This window comes from Elaeis guineensis, chromosome 3 (genome assembly GCF_000442705.2).
Source record: "Elaeis guineensis isolate ETL-2024a chromosome 3, EG11, whole genome shotgun sequence".
Classification (NCBI taxonomy): domain Eukaryota; kingdom Viridiplantae; phylum Streptophyta; class Magnoliopsida; order Arecales; family Arecaceae; genus Elaeis; species Elaeis guineensis.
The window spans coordinates 90,253,752-90,273,386 of record NC_025995.2 but is presented as its reverse complement, the minus strand read 5'-3'; the positions used below and the strand labels follow the sequence as shown (position 1 = coordinate 90,273,386).

Here is a 19,635-nt window from a genome sequence, read left to right as displayed (position 1 = left end):
TAAAAAAGTCACAAAAAATAAGAATTATAAATTAAAAATTTAAAAAAAATTTAAAGTTTAATTGAAATAAAAATATTTTTTAAATATATTTTGTAAAATTAAAATTAATTTAATTAAAAAAATTTCCAAATAAAATTTAAAAATGGCCTAAAAAAAATTCATAAAAAGATAAAGAATTGAAAAAAAAATAGAAATTGTAATTGTAATTGAAGAACAAAGTTTATAATTTTTAATTTTAAGAAATAAGAATTAAAATTATAATTGAAATTAAAAATAATATTTTAAATAACTAAATTAATTTAAACATTATTATTTAAAAAAATATTTTAAATAAAGAAAAAAAAAATGGGAGGAAAATTTAAAATTTAATTTGAATTAAATTTTGATCAAAAAATAAATACAGTGTAAAGTTAAAAAATGAGGAAAAATGTGGAAAAAAATTTTTGTAAATTCAACTTTAGAAAAAATAATATTTTTTTAATTAAAAGAAAAGAATATGTAATAGAATGCTAAAAAGATAAAAATGGAAGAAAACTGAAATTATAATTTCAAATATGATAACTATTTAAAATAATAAAAAAGTATCATAAAAAAAATAATAAATAATAATAAAATAGGAATTATAATTATAAATTTAAAAAAATTAATTTTAATTTAAATTAAAAATTATCATTTAAATTATTATTTTTATTATTTAATTTAATTTATTTATTAAAAGATTGTAAATACATAATTAAAGAAATTAAAAAAAAGAAGAAAATGTCATAGAGAATGACGTTTTCCCCTCCCCAAACCCTTTTTCCCCTCCTTCTTCCTTCTCCCTCTTCTCCTTCTCCCTTCTCCTTCTCCCTTCTCGATCTTCTCCGGCGTCTCTCCGGCGGCACGGCGGCGAGGTCTCGACGGCGGTGAGCTCTTCCCGCCTCTCTCTCCCTCTTCCTCTTTCTCTCTCCCTCTTCCCCTCTCTCTCTTTTTCTCATGCCGCGGCGGGCCGCGCGTCCCGACGGTGGCCCCCGACCCCCTCCTCTCTCTTCCTCTCTCTCTCTCTCTTCCTCTCTCTCTCCCTTCTCCGTGGCCGCCGGCCACTGACGGCCGGCGGCGGCCGCGCATCCCGACGGTGGGCCGCGCGCCCCGGCGGCGGGTCCCGCATCCCGGCGGTGGCCCCCGGCCCCCTCTCTCTCTCTCTCTCTCTCTCTCCTTGGCCGCCGGCCACAAACGGCCGGCGGCGGGCCGCGCGTCCCGGCGGCGGGTCCCGCGTCCCGACGGCGGGTCCCGCATCCCTCTCTCTCTTCCTCTCTCTCTCTTCCTCTCTCTCTCCCTTCTCCTTGGCCGCCGGCCACAGACGGCCGGCGGCGGGCCGCGCGTCCCGACGACGGGCCGCGCGCCCTGGCGGCGGGCCCCACGTCCCGGCGGTGGCCCCTGGCCCCTCCTCTCTCTCTTCCTCTCTCTCTCTCTTCCTCTCTCTCTCCCTTCTCCTTGGCCGCCGGCCACAGACGGCCGGCGGCGGGCCACGCATCCCGGCGGCGGGCCGCGCATCCCGGCTGTGGGTCCCGCGTCCCGACGGTGGCCCCCGGCCCCCTCCTCTCTCTCTTCCTCTCTCTCTCTCTTCCTCTCTCTCTCTCTTCTCCTTGGCCGTCGGCCACAAACGGCCGGCGGCGGGGCCGCGCGTCCCGACGGCGGGTCCCGCATCCTGACGGTGGACGGTTGGGATATTGGCTATACTGATGGGAGCCATATACAGATGGGATATTGGCTATACTGCCGCAGATGTGTACGGTTGGACACGACATATTGACTGCTAGGGTGCCACTTATTTGTTTTGATGTGGTAGAGTGGCATCTTCCCGATCGTGTCCTGCGGCAGTTTGGTCAGATTCAGGGCATCCCAGAGCAGTTTGATACCAGCCAGGGACTTCATCGTATTGATCGACGAGGGAGAGCTCGTATTGACTGGCGTATCAGACATGCACAGTACATCGATATTTGGGATGCACATCGAGATCACATTGTTCATGGTGATCCTATTTTGAGAGGCCGTTCATATACTGATGACTACATGGCTTGGTTTTTTAGCATTACGGTGCGAGTCATTGGACAGTCTCAGTATGCAGTTTCTGGATGCGAGGGCGAGAGTTCTACTGTACGTCTTTTAGTAAGATTACGAAAATTACTTCATGTTATTTGTGTTATATTTTTGTTTTATATTGTACACTATACTGATTGTTTTATACTAACTGTTCTATTTTTATTTTATAGACTGATTCTATGTCGGATCTCGTATTGGATGCTCGTCATGCTTTATCTACGACTGATGAGGACGAGCGGATTCAGATATTGCGGGAGATGGAGAGAACAGGTTCCGAAACATTGGTGGCAATTGGTGTTGATCCACATACCTGTGCGCCTTGGTATGGAGCAGTTCGGGCGTCAGATATGAGTTATACGCCGTCACCATATGTTTCACATATGCCATCACCGCATATTCCGCATATGTCATCATTCGATGCTGCACAGATGCCACCGCCTTTTCATCCACAGATGGCAGCATCTTCTTCTTCCTACATCCCCCAGATGCCATCATCGGGTACCAGTTGGCCACATGAGTATGATACTTTTTTTCAGGTCCATCCATGTATCCAGATGAGAGAGTTGAACGGGTCTCTCAGTCCGTAGATGATCCGACAGCATCAGTTATTCCTGAGCAGCATGATCAGCAGATCTCCTCCACTGATATAGAAGAAGAGCCATCACAGCAGGAGCAGCCGGCGAGGACCTTCCTGAGAAGGTCCAAGCGACCACGGGCGCCGCGACATCTTTGTGGGACTTAGTCTTTATTATATTTGTATTTAGTATTTTTACATTTTTGTTGTACTATTTTTTTTTGTACGTTTGACATTTTTATTCTATTGAATAATATTAAATGTTGATTTCATTTTATATTATTTAATTTGAAATGATTGGATATTATGATTTGTGCATATGGATACACATATTTGAACGTGTCTTAGAACATTAGGAGAGAAAATGTTATGCTGAAAGGACTATAAAAATTATAACGTAAATAATAATATATCGAATGTTGCTCTTTGAATTGATTTTGATGGTTACAAAGCATTTGAAGGGATTATTAATGATTTTGGTTTGAAAAAAAAATTATTGTATTTCAGGAATAAAATCATAATTTTATCAGATATGATTCTGAAGTCTCAAAAGCAACAACAAAAGATGTGTAATCTACTGGAGGCAATTTCAATATTTTTGGAAGCGTATTTTGTAAGAAAAATAGGTTTATATTTTTGAGTCGACCTCATGAATCGACTCATGGCTAAAAGAGCTTAACGGCATGCAAAATTTTTGGCTACCACACTCTGTGAGTCGACCCCTTGGCTTTCTTTCTGGTAATTTTTATTTTTTAAATTTTTTAAAAAGAGAGAGAGAGAGAAAGAGGGAGAGAAAGGAGGCAGCTCACCGCCGTGCTGTCGGAGAGACACCGGAGAAGGGAGAAGAGGGAGAAGGAGAGAAGAAGGGGGGAAAGAAGAAAACGTCGTTCCTTTCGGTATTTTTTTATTCTTTTTCTTTTTTTTAATTTTTTTTAAATTTTTTCATAATTTGTTTAATTATTTTTTTCTATTTTTTTAATTTATTAAATTTTTTAATGAGGATAGTAATTTGAATAATAATTTTTAATTTAAATTAAAGTTAACTTTTTTTTGAATTATAATTTCTATTTTATTACCATTTTTTCTCTTTTATTTATTTTTTTTATGATATATTTTTTTAATTTAATTTATAATTTTTATAATTTAAAAATATAATTTTAGTTTTCTTCCATTTTTATGATATATTACATATTCTTTTCCTTTACTTAAATTTGTAAAGGAAGAAGGAGAAGATCGAGAAGGGAGAAGGGAGAAGGAGAAGGGAGAAGAGAGAAGGAAGAAGGAGGCGAAAAAGGGATTTGGGGAGGGGAAAACGCCATTCTCTATGGCGTTTTCTCTTTTTTTTTTATTTTTTTTAATTTCTTTACTTATCTATTTGTAATCTTTTAATAAATAAATTTAATTAAATAATAAAATAATAATTTAAATGATAATTTTTAATTTAAATTAAAATTAATTTTTTTAAAAATTTATAATTATAATTTCTATTTTATTATTATTTTATTATTTTTTTATGATACTTTTTTTAAATTTATTTTAAAAATTTTATCATTTGAAATTATAATTTCAGTTTTCTTCCATTTTTATCTTTTTAGCATTCTATTACGTATTCCTTTCCTTTACTTAAAAAAATATTATTTTTTCTAAAGTTCAATTTATAAATTTTTTTTTCACATTTTTCTTCATTTTTTAACTTTTTAATGTATTTATTTTTTGATCAAAATTTAATTCAAATTAAAATTTTTTAAGTCACATTTATAAAATACCCTAAAAAAGAAATTATAATTAATTTAATTACATTTTATTGTTTTATGAAATATTTTTTTTTTATAATTTTTATAATTATAATTTTTAATTTTAATTTTCTTCCACTTTTATCTTTTTGACATTCTATTACGTATTTTTTTTCTTTATTTAAAATATTTTTTAAATATTAATGTTTAAAATAATTTAGTTATTTAAAATATTATTTTTAATTTTAATTACAATTTTAATTCTTATTTCTTATAATTAAAAATTATAAACTTTGTTATTCAATTACAATTATAATTTCTATTTTTTTTCAATTCTTTATATTTTTATAAAAATTTTTTAGCCTATTTTTCAAATTTTTTTGAATCTTTTTTAAATTAATTATTTTTAATTTGATAAAGTAATTTGAAATAATATTTTAATTTCAATTAATATTTAAAATTTTATTTTTTTTTAAATTTTAATTTGTAATTCTTATTTTTTGTGACTTTTTAAAAATTTTAACTTTTTAACTTTTCATCATTTTTTAACTTTTTAATGTATTTCTTTTTTTATCAAAATTTAATTCAAATTTAATTTTTTAAGTCACATTTATAAAATACCCTAAAAATGAAATTGTAATTAATTTAATTTAATTTTATTCTTTTATGATATATTTTTTCTAATCTAATTTATAATTTTTATAATTTTAAATTTTAATTTTAGTTTTCTTCCATTTTTATCTTTTTGATATTCTATTACGTATTTTTTTCTTTTATTTAAAATATTTCTTAAAAATTTATATTTTAATTAATTTAGTTATTTAAAATGTAATATTTAATTTCAATTAAAATTATAATTCTTATTTCTTAAAATTAAAAATTATAAACTTTGTTCTTCAATTACAATTATAATTTCTATTTTTTTCAATTCTTTATGTTTTTATAAAATTTTTTAGCCTATTTTTAAATTTTTTTTAAATATTTTTAAAATAAATTAATTTTAATTTATGAAAGTAATTTGAAATAATATTTTTATTTCAATTAATCTTTAAAATTTTATTTCTTTTAAATTTTAAATTATAATTCTTTTTTTTGATTATTTAAAATTTTTTTAAAAAAAAATTTTTAGGACAAGTATTTCAAATGATGTTTTTCAATTAAATTTTAAATTTTTATTTTTTTCATATTTCTTTTTCTTTTTTTTATTTTCTATGATAATTTTTTTTTTATTTCTTAAGATTTTTTTGACATCTTTAAAAAAAAATTTGAAATAAAAAATCTAAATTAATTTTTTTAATGAATTACAAATTCAAATCTTTATATTTTAAAATTCAATCAAAATTAAAATTTTAATTTATTTATTAATTTCAAATTTTTAAAAAAAAAATTTCATTATTTCATGATTTTTTTCCTTTTTTTTGATGGGAAAATTTAAAAACGCCATTCCAATTGGCGTTTTTTTTTTTTTTTTTTTTGGGATGATGCCACGGTGGAAAAGTCGGGTGACGTGGAAGGAGAAAAAATACCATTCAAAATGACGTTTTTCCCTTTTGCATTAGTTTGATAAATAAATTTGGTTTTTAAATTATTTTAATATTTAAGTTTTTTTTTTATATTATTCTAGAAAAGAGCTCGGGATAACCCATCAATACATTTCACAAGACAATGACATGAAAAGATTTGCAAGATGTTGATGGGAAAGGAGGGCCAATGACTTCCAAGAAAAAATATCTCAGGTTGGACCCGTGCATGATATAATCAGTGAACATATACACAGGGATTTGCAACCAAATTTATCATTGACTTGGATTGTTCTGAGAACTAATTTAATAGTGCCCAAATATATCTCTCTTCGTAAAAAAATAATTTAAAAATTATATTTACCAATAGGATAAGAATCACATGTACAACTTTATGCAATCGCATATGCGATGGTACTGTGATCACTAATCAAGAGCTCTGCCCTCATGCATCCAGTACATTTTTTTTTTTTGTCAAAGTAAAGAATGCCTCCAGTACTTTACCCGTGCCATTGTCCTGTTATATGGCCTCCAATCTTCCATTTTTAGATGTTACGACAAATTTGGTACCTGCTTCTACACTACCATGATTCAATGGGGTTGGATGTTTTGTGGAGTAAATGGATCAACAGTAGTTTATTCTTGACATGCCTCTTTGCTAAGAGCCTTCGGGTACATCCTAAGCATATGCGTTCGAAGTAAGATGACTTCCTAGTACTATTGGGTCTCCATGATTACCTAGGCTGCTTGTTTGAGGGTTCATGGAGAATTAAGTGTGAGCAATGTACTCATCTACATCTAGTCTTCAATACAAATACCGGACAACAGGGTAAACTAGGTAAATTCTGTGCAGGTATCCATGATTCTGGAATATCTCATTGTGAATGTCGAAGCGGAACTTAACATTTATACACACACAAACACATACAGAGATTTTAACAAACAATACTCAACATTAGGGATGCAAATTGGGTCAATCAAGACATCAAATGTTGTGTTCGGTTGGGCTGATTGGGGCCGAACCCTATGAGCATTTTGCGCATCATCAGCCCATTCGTGGCCTATTGGCATGCCATGTCAACAACCATCCACGCACCCTCACTTGTTAATCTGTAGGCATACTCCAACTTTTGTACCCTTGCAGGGCTAGAATGTTTATTTGAACGTATTGCTATATTTCCCCAACATTACTAAATCTTGACTGAACTTCACTTAGTTTGGAATTCACTTAGTTTGGAATTCTCCTAGATTGCCTTGATATACTGACTGCTGGGCTTGTCTCACCCATGACATGAACTAATGGTCTAAGGAGTATTGCATAACTTCTGATGAGAAATTCTTTGGGCATCACAGGCGGTGTAGAAAATCTGACGTGAAGCACACCACTTTATGTGATTGATCCAAATAGCCATTGCTTTTCAACGCACATTTCATGCCTACAGTTTCATTTTTTCATTTAAAAATTTTGTATAACGAAAATATCTCTATCATTTAGAAAAAATTATGGCATCTTGTGATATATTATGACTTTCTATACACAGGACGTTGTAATATAGCTCAGGAAATTATGACATCCTATGCATATTATCGCATTATACATCAAATTATGACTTCCTTCATACAAGATATCATAATATGGTTCAGAATATCAAAGAGATATTTTTATCCAACTATTTTTCAATGTGCATTTAATGTCTACAGGTTTACTTTTTCATTTAAAAATTTTGAATGACGAAGAAGTTCCTATTTTGTGAAAAAAATTATGACATTCTCTGTATATTACGATATTCTGCGTTATATTATGACATTCTATGAAAAAAATTATGACTTTCTGGATGCAGAATGTTATAATTTAGACATAGGATATTATAATTTTTTCAAAGAATAGAAGTATTTTCGTCATTCAAAATTTTAAATGAAAAAATAAAACCACAGATATTAAATATGCATTGGAAAGAGATGACTACGTAGACCAATCGGATAAGATAGTGTGCTTCACATCGGATTTTCTGTATTGCCCATGATGCACAAAGAATTTCCCAACATCCGGCTGACGTAAGAATAAGCAAGATCTTGATTCGATTGGGCCTACCATACGATTCAAAATGATGGCCCACCCAGTATTTTGGAGGTCCGCTATTACGGTCCACCTAGTATAGGGGGCCATCTAAGCTTCTCGCGTTTAATGGGCTCAAGCTTCTGCTATAGTTATTGCCGTCGCTAACCAGTGGCCATCAAATTATTTAAGCACCATTTGGAAGGGGGGTAAACATGGCTTTGGCCTGGGTGGAAACATAAATAAGCATGACATTTAATATTATGTCATGATACTATAATAATATAATATCATGTAATATTAAATATTATTATAAAATAATATTATATATTATTAGATAATGTTATAATCTTATTTTGCGATATAATACTACATAATATCCTAATATTATATCATAATATTTAGTAAAATGTATAATATAGTATCGTGGTACAATATTCTAATATATTATATATTACATAGCATCATTATCATATTATTATAGTATATAATATTATTATATTATAAAATAATAGAGATTTGAAGGGCAAACTTATCCACTTCCACAAAAATCATCATTTTTATCTAGTTATCTCCAAATAACATTCGGACATTATTTGTTATCCCTAGTCAGTATTCAAACACAAAATAAGTATAACTACAATCATTGTAACAGCATTTTTATCCAAATAGAAAAGTAGGATTAATTTATACTCAATATCAAAATAAATTAATATCTTTAATACAAATTTTTTTAATTCCAAGAAACCCAAACCCAATCCAAACGGCGCCTTGGAACTTACTGGCCCTAATGCCTGTTCTGCCCTGCAAAGCATTTTCCTTACATAAGTAGTCCACAATAGTCTTGTCCCCTTCGTTCATGATCAATTATATATTAATCTATTGGAGCGATTTAGCCGACTCTTCGATTCCGACTTTCGATCAGTCTAATAAGCATGATCTACCGACTATCAATCGATTGGCCAACTGACCGTCGACTATCCTCAAATTTGAGAAACTTCAACTATGGCGACTCGACTGATTTCACACCAATGATCGTCGGTATATCAGAGTTATCGATCGATGCTCATTTAAACTTCCATAACTACTGACATACGATTGACATATTTTGATTACCGGCATATAGTCGGCTTACTAAAAATTACCAGCGCATAATGGCCAGAACATGATTAGTGGTAGATATAACCATCCATCCCACGATCACATAATGTTTGAACAAGTGGGACCCACATGTTTAACCGTTACGGACGGTTACCAACTACTCGTCTATAAAAGGAGGTAAATGAACAGTATTTGGTGAGGTCTCTTGAGAGCTGAAACTCTGCCTCTTTAAATATTCATCTTTTGTTCATCACTCCCCACTGACTTAAGCATCGAAGGGTCCCTGTCGGACACAATTTCGTCAATGTGGACTTCATTTTGTATATGCTTTTCATCGGTAATAGGCATAACAGGGGATTGACTGCAATAGATTGGTGCACTAGGAAGAGAAATGATACCAGCAACAAAGGTAAAGATCAGAGCTCAAAATAATTCTACAAAATCTGTGAGGCAATCTTTCCGCCGTAAAGATCTTCCTCCCCCACCTCCAATGACAGAGCCTAGCTCTTTAAGTCCTGTAATCACTATGGACGCACAAATTACTGCTCTAATGTAGCAAATGAAAGTGTTGACGGAGACAGTCCACAGCCTCCAATAACAACAGACACAACAACAGCAGTAACCGTCGGTGGAGGAGCCGGTGGCTCACTCAGTGCCATCCTGGCATAGCCGCCATCCTCCACGGTGCTCACCCTCTTCATCTCCAGAATGATGACTGTCTCGGTGCTCTCATCGAGTCGAGCAACTGTGTTCTTGATATTTTCATCATGCCACTCATCCTTCACTGTGATCTTCTTCTTCTTCTTATGTATATAGCATCAAGAAGGGAAAAAGGCCGTGTGCACCTTTTCTTTCCCCATCCTCAAATTCTTCAGGAAATTCTACCCTCAAATTATCTCAGCAACGACAGCTCGACGACTAGGAGCACAAGTTCAAAGAGATCGACCGCCAACTTGCCCGACTTCAGATGGAAGATCGAAAGTCCTACAACGACTATGACTTCCACACTGTCCAACCTCTCTCTCAGCGTGTCTTGAATGAGTTGATCCCATCTCAATTCAAGATACTGTAGATGGAGCCATACGATGGCTCTACCGACCCAATTGATCATTTAAAGAGTTATAAGGCTCTCATGATGATCTAGGGGACAACCAACGCCCTCCTATGTATTGGCTTCTTGGCAATTATTCGGAAGACTGCTCGAGCCGGGTATTCTGAGCTTCAATCGGAGAGCATAAATTTTTTCGAGCAGCTCGAGCATTCTTTGGTAGCTTATTTCAGCACTAGTCGAAAGATGTTACGGATATTAGACAGTCTCTTCTCCATTAAGCAAGACGAGATAAAAATATTGAAGGATTTTGTGGCTCGCTTCAATGCGGTCACACTTGAGGTCAGGGACCTCAATGAAGATATGGCCATATCGATCATGAAAAGAGATATGAGGGGATCTAGATTTACTTATTCTCTGGATAAGACTCTCTTCTGGACCTATGATGACTCTTGGAGTGCATATACAAGTATATTCATGCAGATGAAGGGTTTTTTGACCAGTGTCAGACAAAAGGAAAAGGTCAGAAAAAAAATAAAAAAAAAGTGAAGCTCCAACTGAATCAAGTCGGTCAACGACCAATAAGCGAGCTTCACCCCATCGACAGAGTCCAAGACTGAACAATTTTGGCAACAGGTATGACTCCTATACTCCTCTTTCTGCTTCTTGTGCGTAGATCTTAATAGAGATCGAAGGAGAAGAGTATCTTCGATATCCCCCGCCGATGAAAGCACCACCAAAGAGTCATGACAAGAAGAAGTACTATCGATTTCATCATGATCAGAGTCATAATATCGAACAGTGTATTCAACTTAGGGATGAAATAGAGGCTCTGATCTGACGTGGCTACCTTGAAAAATTTTGATAAGATCATCTGACTCAACCTCTCACCGACTAACAGCCTTAGCCATAAGCTGAGAAAATGATCAACAATCGACCAACGACGGGAATGATCAATATGATCTCTGGATGATCGGAGAACTGGGGGGTAACTTTTGAAGAAGAGTCGGCAAAGAAATAACGAAATAACGACTTGACAATGTAATTTCTTTTCAGAATATGATGTTAGGGAAATACAAATTCTTTATGATGATATTGTCGTCATTTCGACGATAATAGTAAACTATGATGTAAAAAAAATTCTAGTCGATAATGGAAGCTCAACTGATGTTCTCTTTTACTCGATTTTCTTCCAAATACGACTATCGACTGACTGACTCAGAAGAATCTCAATGCCATTAGTCAGTTTTACTAGAGATACAATTATCGTGAAAGAAAAAATTACTCTCTCACTAATCATGGGAATAGATCCACAATATAGTACTGTTCTCCTGATATTTACAATCGTTCGAGTTCCATCGACCTACAACGTCATATTTGGATAATCTGGACTTAATACCCTGAGAGCAGTAGTTTCAACATACTATTTATTGGTTCAATTTCTAACAAGAAACGGAGTCGAAGAAATGTGTGGAGATCAATAACTTGCTCGACGTTATTTCATGATCTCTATAAAGAATAATCAATCTGAAGACTCTTTGTCTATTGATAAATTGGACCAATGAAAAAATGAAGAAAAGGGTGAACCAGCTGAGTAACTGATTTCTATCCCGTTAAAAGAAGAAGATCCTAAGAAGATAGTCTAAATTAGATCGCAATTGTCTGATCCAGAGAGGCAACAATGGTGAATCTACTAAGAGCAAATGCTGATATTTTTGCTTGGTCGGCGACTGATATGTCAAAAATTTTTTTGAAAGTAATAACCCACCGGCTAAATATTGATCCTAAAGTTAGACCGGTGAGACAAAAGAAAAGACCTTTTACTCCTGAAAGGCAGAAAGTCATCGACGAAGAAGTCAATAAGCTCCTTGCGGCTGACTTCATCAAAGAAGCTAATTATCCTGATTGACTCACCAATGTAGTGTTGGGAATAGTGTCCCAAAGCCAATCGTCAGCTTGTTGACGGTTGTGCTCCTTTTGTATTAGTACATGAATTATAAATAAATAAAAGTTATTTTGATATTTTTTCATCACAAATATTTCATCTTCTAATAAACTCCTATGTTGTGGTGAAGTCCTTAGGACTATTTAGACTCGACAAAGGAGGATTTATCGCTTAGTCCTTAAACATGTTCGCGACCAAATGATACGTTGTTACCAAGGACGACAACGTTTATCGAGCATAGGTCGTTGTGTGCCATATGGGTTGGTTGTCCTCATAACCAAAGAGTGTGGAGACACTCCTATGACATACAGATGAGATATAATGGTACATTTGCACTGAACGTGATCAACTCCGGAGCTATTTCTGCTGTCAAGATTTGCTCCGATGGGATATGGGTATAAATGTCCCTCCGACCTGAGACCGCCACGGTGACTTGCAAGCAACTCACTGCACTTAGGCACTGGACTACCTGAATTTTTAATTCAATGATGGAAGGCTGCTGGGTATAGTCAAGTACTTGACTTGTCGGTGCGTGTGTCAAGATGAGATTGACCACTCCAGTTTAGGAGCTGTGTACAGTCGTGTTTCAATTTAGCAAAACCTTGGCCAGAGTAGTCCTAGTGAGGAGTCACAGGACTAATTGAGTTGAGCACGATTCGGATGATATCATCAGGGTTGACAGTTTAACCCTGAGTCGTCTTAAACACAGGGGTCAAAAGGGATGAATTATACGGTAACCATATTCATGTAGATTCTGAATGTTACGATTGCGATTATTCGATCTATCCGATCATCGGGTACCATTGCTAGATGGTCACTTCGATTAGTACAGAAATTAGTTCCTGTGCTACCGGCTTAGGTTCGAACCTGCGGGGTCACACACATTAGTGGTTCCTTTCTGATCAGATGGCTGATTATGAGTCTTATGTGTCTGGGACTCTATGATTGAGAATTAGGATTCTCTGATCATAAGTTTCACACATTTTGGGTACCGGGGTCAAAATTTTGAATTTTAAATTTTGAATTTGAAATTTGAATTCTTTGATCATGATTTCATATCGATGGTCTCTGATGCCTGATTGCCCATCGAATTTGGACTCAATATTTATGAGAGATTTAATTAGTGATTTGATCGCTAATTAACTCAATTTGATTGGGTAATTATTTTTGGATCAAGTCCAATTGAATTGGATTCAGTTTGGATTGACCCGATTAGGTTAAATGTTGACCTAATCGCTAAGGTGGTTTAGTCCCTGATTTGATCAGGGGTTATGTTTAGTTAATTTCTGATTTGATTAGGATTTTATTAAGCCTAATTAAGCCTAATTAAGTTAGATTTAATTTATTCTAATTGTGCTTAACCTATTTAGATTAGGTTGGCTAAATTAGGTTCAAACCACCTTGACTTTTCTCCCTGCGCCACCTCACTTCTTCTGTGCATATTTAAATTCACGAGAAGCAACTTCTCATGAATTTTCTCTACGCAGAAGCCATCCCACGCCCACCCTTGTGTGCCAAATATCTGAATAAAAATAAGTTGGTTGGCCATTCAAATTCAAAAGAAAGTTTGAATTTGAATGAGCAACCAACTAATCCATGCGCCATGGTCTTATCTTGTGCGCCCCATATTTTACATGAAAAAATATTTCTCGTGTAAACTCTCCATGCACAAATTAACTCACGCCCCTTCTCTTCTCACGCACAAGTGGATAGGGATGAGTTGGTTTTGCATTTGAATTCAAATTTGATTTGAATTCAAATGTGCAACCACTTATCTTTATTTTATCACGCGGATAAGATACGTTCGATGTTGTTTTAAAAAGAGGAGAAAGGTGGGACGTGCGAAAAAATTTTAGGAGAGAAACTTTGGGGCATGAGGAAAGTTTGTGCGCAAGGTGAAGGTCCAAAACCTTCCGAGAGAAAAAGAAAGAAAAGAAAAAAAATTGAGCGCAGGGTTTCTAGTGTGTACCCTAGGGTTTCTACCTAGGGTTTGGGAAGTGAGATTGGTGTGCCACGAGTGTCGTGAGTCTATCAAATTTCAGAGAGAGATCCATCAGCCTCTCAAGCAATCGTGCAAATGATCCAGAGCATCCGAGGAGTCGGCACACATTGATCGAAGGAGTTCGATCAACATCTGCCATCAAAAGGGTGAAATCACGAACTAGCATTCGTGAGGAGCTGATCAGACGGGAGCTCGTGTGGATGATCCGCAGAGGTCAGATATTTATGTGGCTATGATGTGATGATCAGAGCCCTCCGACGATGATCAGATTGCGGTGATCGACTACCCGCAAAAGGTGATGTGTTCTGAACACAGTACTGTAAAAGGTTTACTGATTCAAATTTGAATTTCAAATTTAAATGCATGCTGTTGTATCATATTTAGATCCTGGTGTAAGATTAATTAGTATTAATTAATGAGATTAATTAATAATTCTGCTATAAAATAGTAATTTTGAAAAAGATTTAAAATTACCATTTTGCCCCTGCACTAAATTTTCGCTACATGTAGTGATGGTGAGAAAAGTCAATAAAAATTGGAGAATCTGCATCGACTACATAAATTTAAACGAAGCTTGTCTGAAGGACAGTTTTTTCTTGTCAAAAATCGACTAACTAGTTGATGCGACTTTGAGACATCAACTTTTGAGCTTTATGGATGTCTTTGTAGGCTATAATCAGATTCGGATGATATCTGAAGATGAAGAACACACTGCCTTCATAATTGATAAAGGCATCTACTGTTATAAAGTAATGCCATTCGATTTAAAGAATGTCGGAGTCACTTATCAATGGTTAGTTAATAAATTATTCAAAACATAAATTGGACGAAACATGAAAGTCTATGTTGATGATACACTAGTGAAAAGCTCCCCAACTTCTGATCATATTTGAAACTTGGAAGAAGCCTTCGACATACTTCGACGACATCTTAAATCCGACTAAGTGTGCATTCGGAGTGACTTCCAAAAAAATTTTTAAATTTTTTATTCACAATGAGGAATTGAAGTTAATTGCGAGAAAATAAAAGCTGTCATCAATATGGAGCACCCAACTCTAAAAAAGAGACACAACAACTTAATGGAAGGATCGCCATACTCAGCCGATTCATCTCAAGGTTGGTAAAAAGATGTTTACCTTTCTTCAAAATTTTGAGACAAGAAAAAAATTTTCATGATCCGATGAGTGTCAATAATCCTTCGAAGATCTAAAAAGATATCTGGCATCTCCATCATTACTTACAAAATCGAAGGTGGGAGAAACTTTGTATCTCTATCTGATGACTTCAACAGAAGTAGTTAGTTCGGTACTCATCCAGAAGGATAAAAATCAAATTCAATGGCCAATTTATTACACCAGCAAGGTGCTTCATAATGCTGAAATAAGATATTCAAGAATGGAGAAGATAAGCTACACTCTAATCATATCATCACAGCGACTTCGTTCGTACTTTCAAGCACATCCTATAGTCATCTTGACAGATCTACCATTGAAGATAATTCTATACCGACCTAATATTTTAGGTTGAATGGCAAAATAGGTAATAAAACTTAGTGAGTTTGATATTCAATGTTACTCATGACCATCTATAAAGGCACAAGTTTTAACCGACTTTGTCACCGAATGCACTATATCCAATAATAATCCTAATGATGAACTCGACGACAAATCGAAGCAAATTACAACTTCTGAGGCCGACTTAGCATCGATGTGGGTGCTACATATTGATGGAGCATCCAACGCATAAGGTAGTGGAGCTGGTCTCATCTTCATCAATTTTGAAAAGATTGTAACCGAATATGTCCTTCGATTTAATTTTAAAGCTTCAAATAACCAAACCGAGTATGAAGCTCTCCTCGCAGGCTTGAAGATTGCTAAAGAACTTGACATCAACAATTTGAAGGTCTTCACTGACTCACAATTAATTACTATACAAGTCAAGGGTGAGTTTGAAGTTCGAAATCTTGTTATGATGAAGTACCTTCAAAAAGTGAAAGATTTTACATCGACCTTAAAATATTTTGAGATCTCTCACATTCCAAGAGCAGAGAATGTTCGAGCTGATGCACTTTTTCAACTCGCAACTACTTCTTTTAGCTTGTTTGGTCGAACATTCATCGAATGTCTTGAACAACCGAGCATTGATAAAGTCAAAGAAGCGCTACAAATCAGTGACGAGCCAAGCTGGATGGATCTGATCATCCAATACTTGACTGATGGAACTCTACCTGTAAATCTTTCAGAAGCCAAATGATTACGATGGATGGTCTCGCAATATATTTTGATGAATAGATAATTTTATAAAATATCATTTTCTCTTCTCTTACTAAAGTGCTTGAGACCAATGGATGCCAACTATGCACTTTGAGAAGTTTATGAAGAAATTTATGAAAATCACTTGAGGGACAAATCTTTGACTTATAAAGTTTTACGACAAGGATATTATTGGCCCACTATGAAGAAAGATACTGCTGAACTTATCTGAAGATGTGAACCATGTCAGAAGTATGCTAACATACAACATCAACTGACCAGCCAGCTGATATCACTTGTTGCACCATGGCCCTTCGCATAATAAAAAACTGACATTTCTAGTCCTTTTCCTCCGGCATCTGATCAGAGAAAATTTATAGTAGTTACCGTTGATTACTTCACCAAATAAGTAGAAGCTGAACTCTTGGCACAAATCACTGAAAGTAAGATGGAAGATTTCATTCAAAAATCAATCATATGTAGATTCGGTCTACCACACATCATTATCACTGACAATGATCGACAATTCGATAATCAAAATTTTAAAAAATTTTATGTAAAATTTCATATTACGCACAAACTCACATCGGTCGGTCATCCACAATCCAATGGTGAAGTGAAAGTAACAAACTTAATAATTTTACATGGTCTCAAGACCAGACTGAATGAAGTTAAAGGCCTTTCGGTGAAAGAATTATATCCGATCTTATTGATATATCGGACAACTCTTCGTATATCGACAGGAGAATCGCCATTCAACCTAGCCTATAGAATGGAGATGATGATTTCACTTGAGATCGGATTACCATCAGTAAGAGTGGAATAGTATAATGAGTTAAGCAATTCTGAATATCGAAGAGCCGATTTAGACTTACTTTCGAAAGTCCGATAGCAAGCTCAAGTTTAGATTGTAGCATATTGGCAAAGAATAGTCAGGTATTACAATGTAAAAGTCAAGCCGAAGATCTTTCGTCCAGAAGATCTGGTCCTAAAAAAGCAAAAATTTCAAAGCCTCTAGATCAGAAAAAATTATCTCCAAACTGGGAAGGACCTTACAAAGTAATCGAGATACTTCGATCGGATGCATATTGACTAAAAATTCTTGATGGAATGACTATTTCTCGAACTTGGAATGTTGATAATTTAAAGATGTACTATCAATAAAGTTATTCACATGTATGATGTTCGGAATGAAATATTGAAATTCAGAATCATGAAAGCTTTAATCAACTACAAATTATCTACAAAATAACATTAGATCGATAAATAATCGATCAATTTTTATCGAATGTATCTCGATTCTTCACTGTAAAAACCAACTTACCGACTATATCTCAATTTTTTATTATAAAAATCGACTTAAGTTGAATGACTACTCATGCCAACTTAGTTCTAGCTAAGCGAAATATTATGCCGACTCGATCTCGATCGAGTAGAAAATACACCGACTTAACTACGGTCAATCGAAGGATATTTAGTTTATCACCGTTTATCAAATACCTAAAGTATACAAGCTAAGTCTACTGACACCCAACTAGTGGACAAACTCTACTACGACTATTGGTCGACATTCAATTCACTGATAGATGATCGAAAATTCGATTGTTATTCAACGATATTGATAGTACAAGTGTAAAAAAAGAGATTCCATACTTGAAATTTTTTTTCAGTCATTGAAAAAAGATTACAAAATTGGATCCAAGGTTCGATTACAAAATTGGACTTAGTCTGATTACAAAAAAAAAGTATTACACCGATCACCAATCGGCTTCTTCTTCACCTTGCTCCGATACAACTTCGGTGGTTGGAGCAGGTTCTGGTGCAGTCGATGCATCTCCTTCAGTCGGCACGGTAGTCTCCTCAGCAACCTCTTCTCCTGAACTAGGGGGGACGATGCTGCTCAGGTTCAGGTTCAGATATAATTTTCTGACTGTATCTCTACCTTCCTCATATCCGATGTAGTAGGAGGTGAATCCGTCCTCAAAAATTTTATCTTTGAATTCTTGTGAATTTTTGAAATTCTCGATGAACAGACTCAGAGCACCTCTCACTGACTCAACTTTTTCTTTGGCAAAGGTCGACTCTACATCAGCCAATGCCAACCTCTCCATGGTGGCCCGATGCCTTCCACGCTTTGTTTCAAGCTCCTCTATGCATCCGTCTCTCTAGAGCCGACTGATGGAATGCTTCTTGCTTTTGATCCGAAATTTGAGAGACGTGATGTTCTGTTGTGCCGACTCTAGTTCGACTTTGGAGGACTGTAGTTTGGCTGTCATGCGGAAGATCTCTTCTTAGTGCATCTTCTCTCGTTCGACTGCTGTCTGAAGTTGTTCGACAGCAGCAGCTTTCTCGACGTTGGTGATCGCCATCTTATCCATCCACACCCGATGAAGCTCTTGTGATTTTTTGATATCCACTCTCTAGAACATACATATCTTGTGCCCATTGAAAGAAAAGGACAAATCAAGTCAGATAAAAAAAAAAGGGGGAGAGAAAAATATCATTAACTTACCCCAAGCATCGTCAGATAAAATGAAAAAAATATGTCGAACACTGTCTGATCTCTCCCGTTCTCCCTGTCAGTCGGAAGAAGTGCAGCTTTGATGAGTCATCTGGCTAATGACGAATTAGCCAAGGCCGACTCAACGACAAGAATTCGAATATCGAAAAGAGAGAGGGAGACCCATCGATGACCCATTATCGATTGAGGTAGCCAGTGCCTTTCTCTGCTCTGTAGTCAGTGATCGTTTGCTTGAAACTACCATAAAATCGGTGGTTGACTACGCCCGAGTAAGCTACTTACAGAATGGCTTACACAGCAGCAGATAGTTCTGGTTCGACTGCAGATTCAGCCCGAACCCCCACAGATGGTGCCGCTGATAGTTCCAGTGTGGCATCTTCACCTCTTGTCATCTCAACTCCGTTCGACGGCAATTCAGCAAAAGAAAGTATTGTCGGAGCTGATAATGTAAAAACTGGCTCATTGCTGGAACTGTTACCGATGGAATGTCGGCCTTCCTTATCGATACCGACTCAATGTCACCCTGACTTCTCTTCGACGGTTGGGATGGTCCAGCATCGGTCGCTGCTCTCTTCTTAGCAGCATGAAGACGGATGTCGGCAGCTGAAATACATGCCGTCGATCGTATAGCTGCAATCAAAAGATAAAGTTCAGTATAAAATTCAGAAGCAAATAAAAAAAAAGTGACCAATTATGCTATACCTAAAGAGATTACTGAACTAAGTCCGATATCGTAGAGAGTCTGCTCTGTCATCAGCTTTCGTTGCACTAAAACTTTCATATTATTTAGTTGAAGAAAGT

General features: G+C 35.6%; 1 pseudogene; it reads right to left on the bottom strand.

Moving 5' to 3' along the window:
* Window positions 1–9,767, bottom strand: part of LOC140856269 (trimethyltridecatetraene synthase-like) — a 20,362-nt pseudogene extending 10,595 nt beyond the window's left edge.
* Between the last annotated feature and the right edge of the window lie 9,868 nt (window positions 9,768–19,635).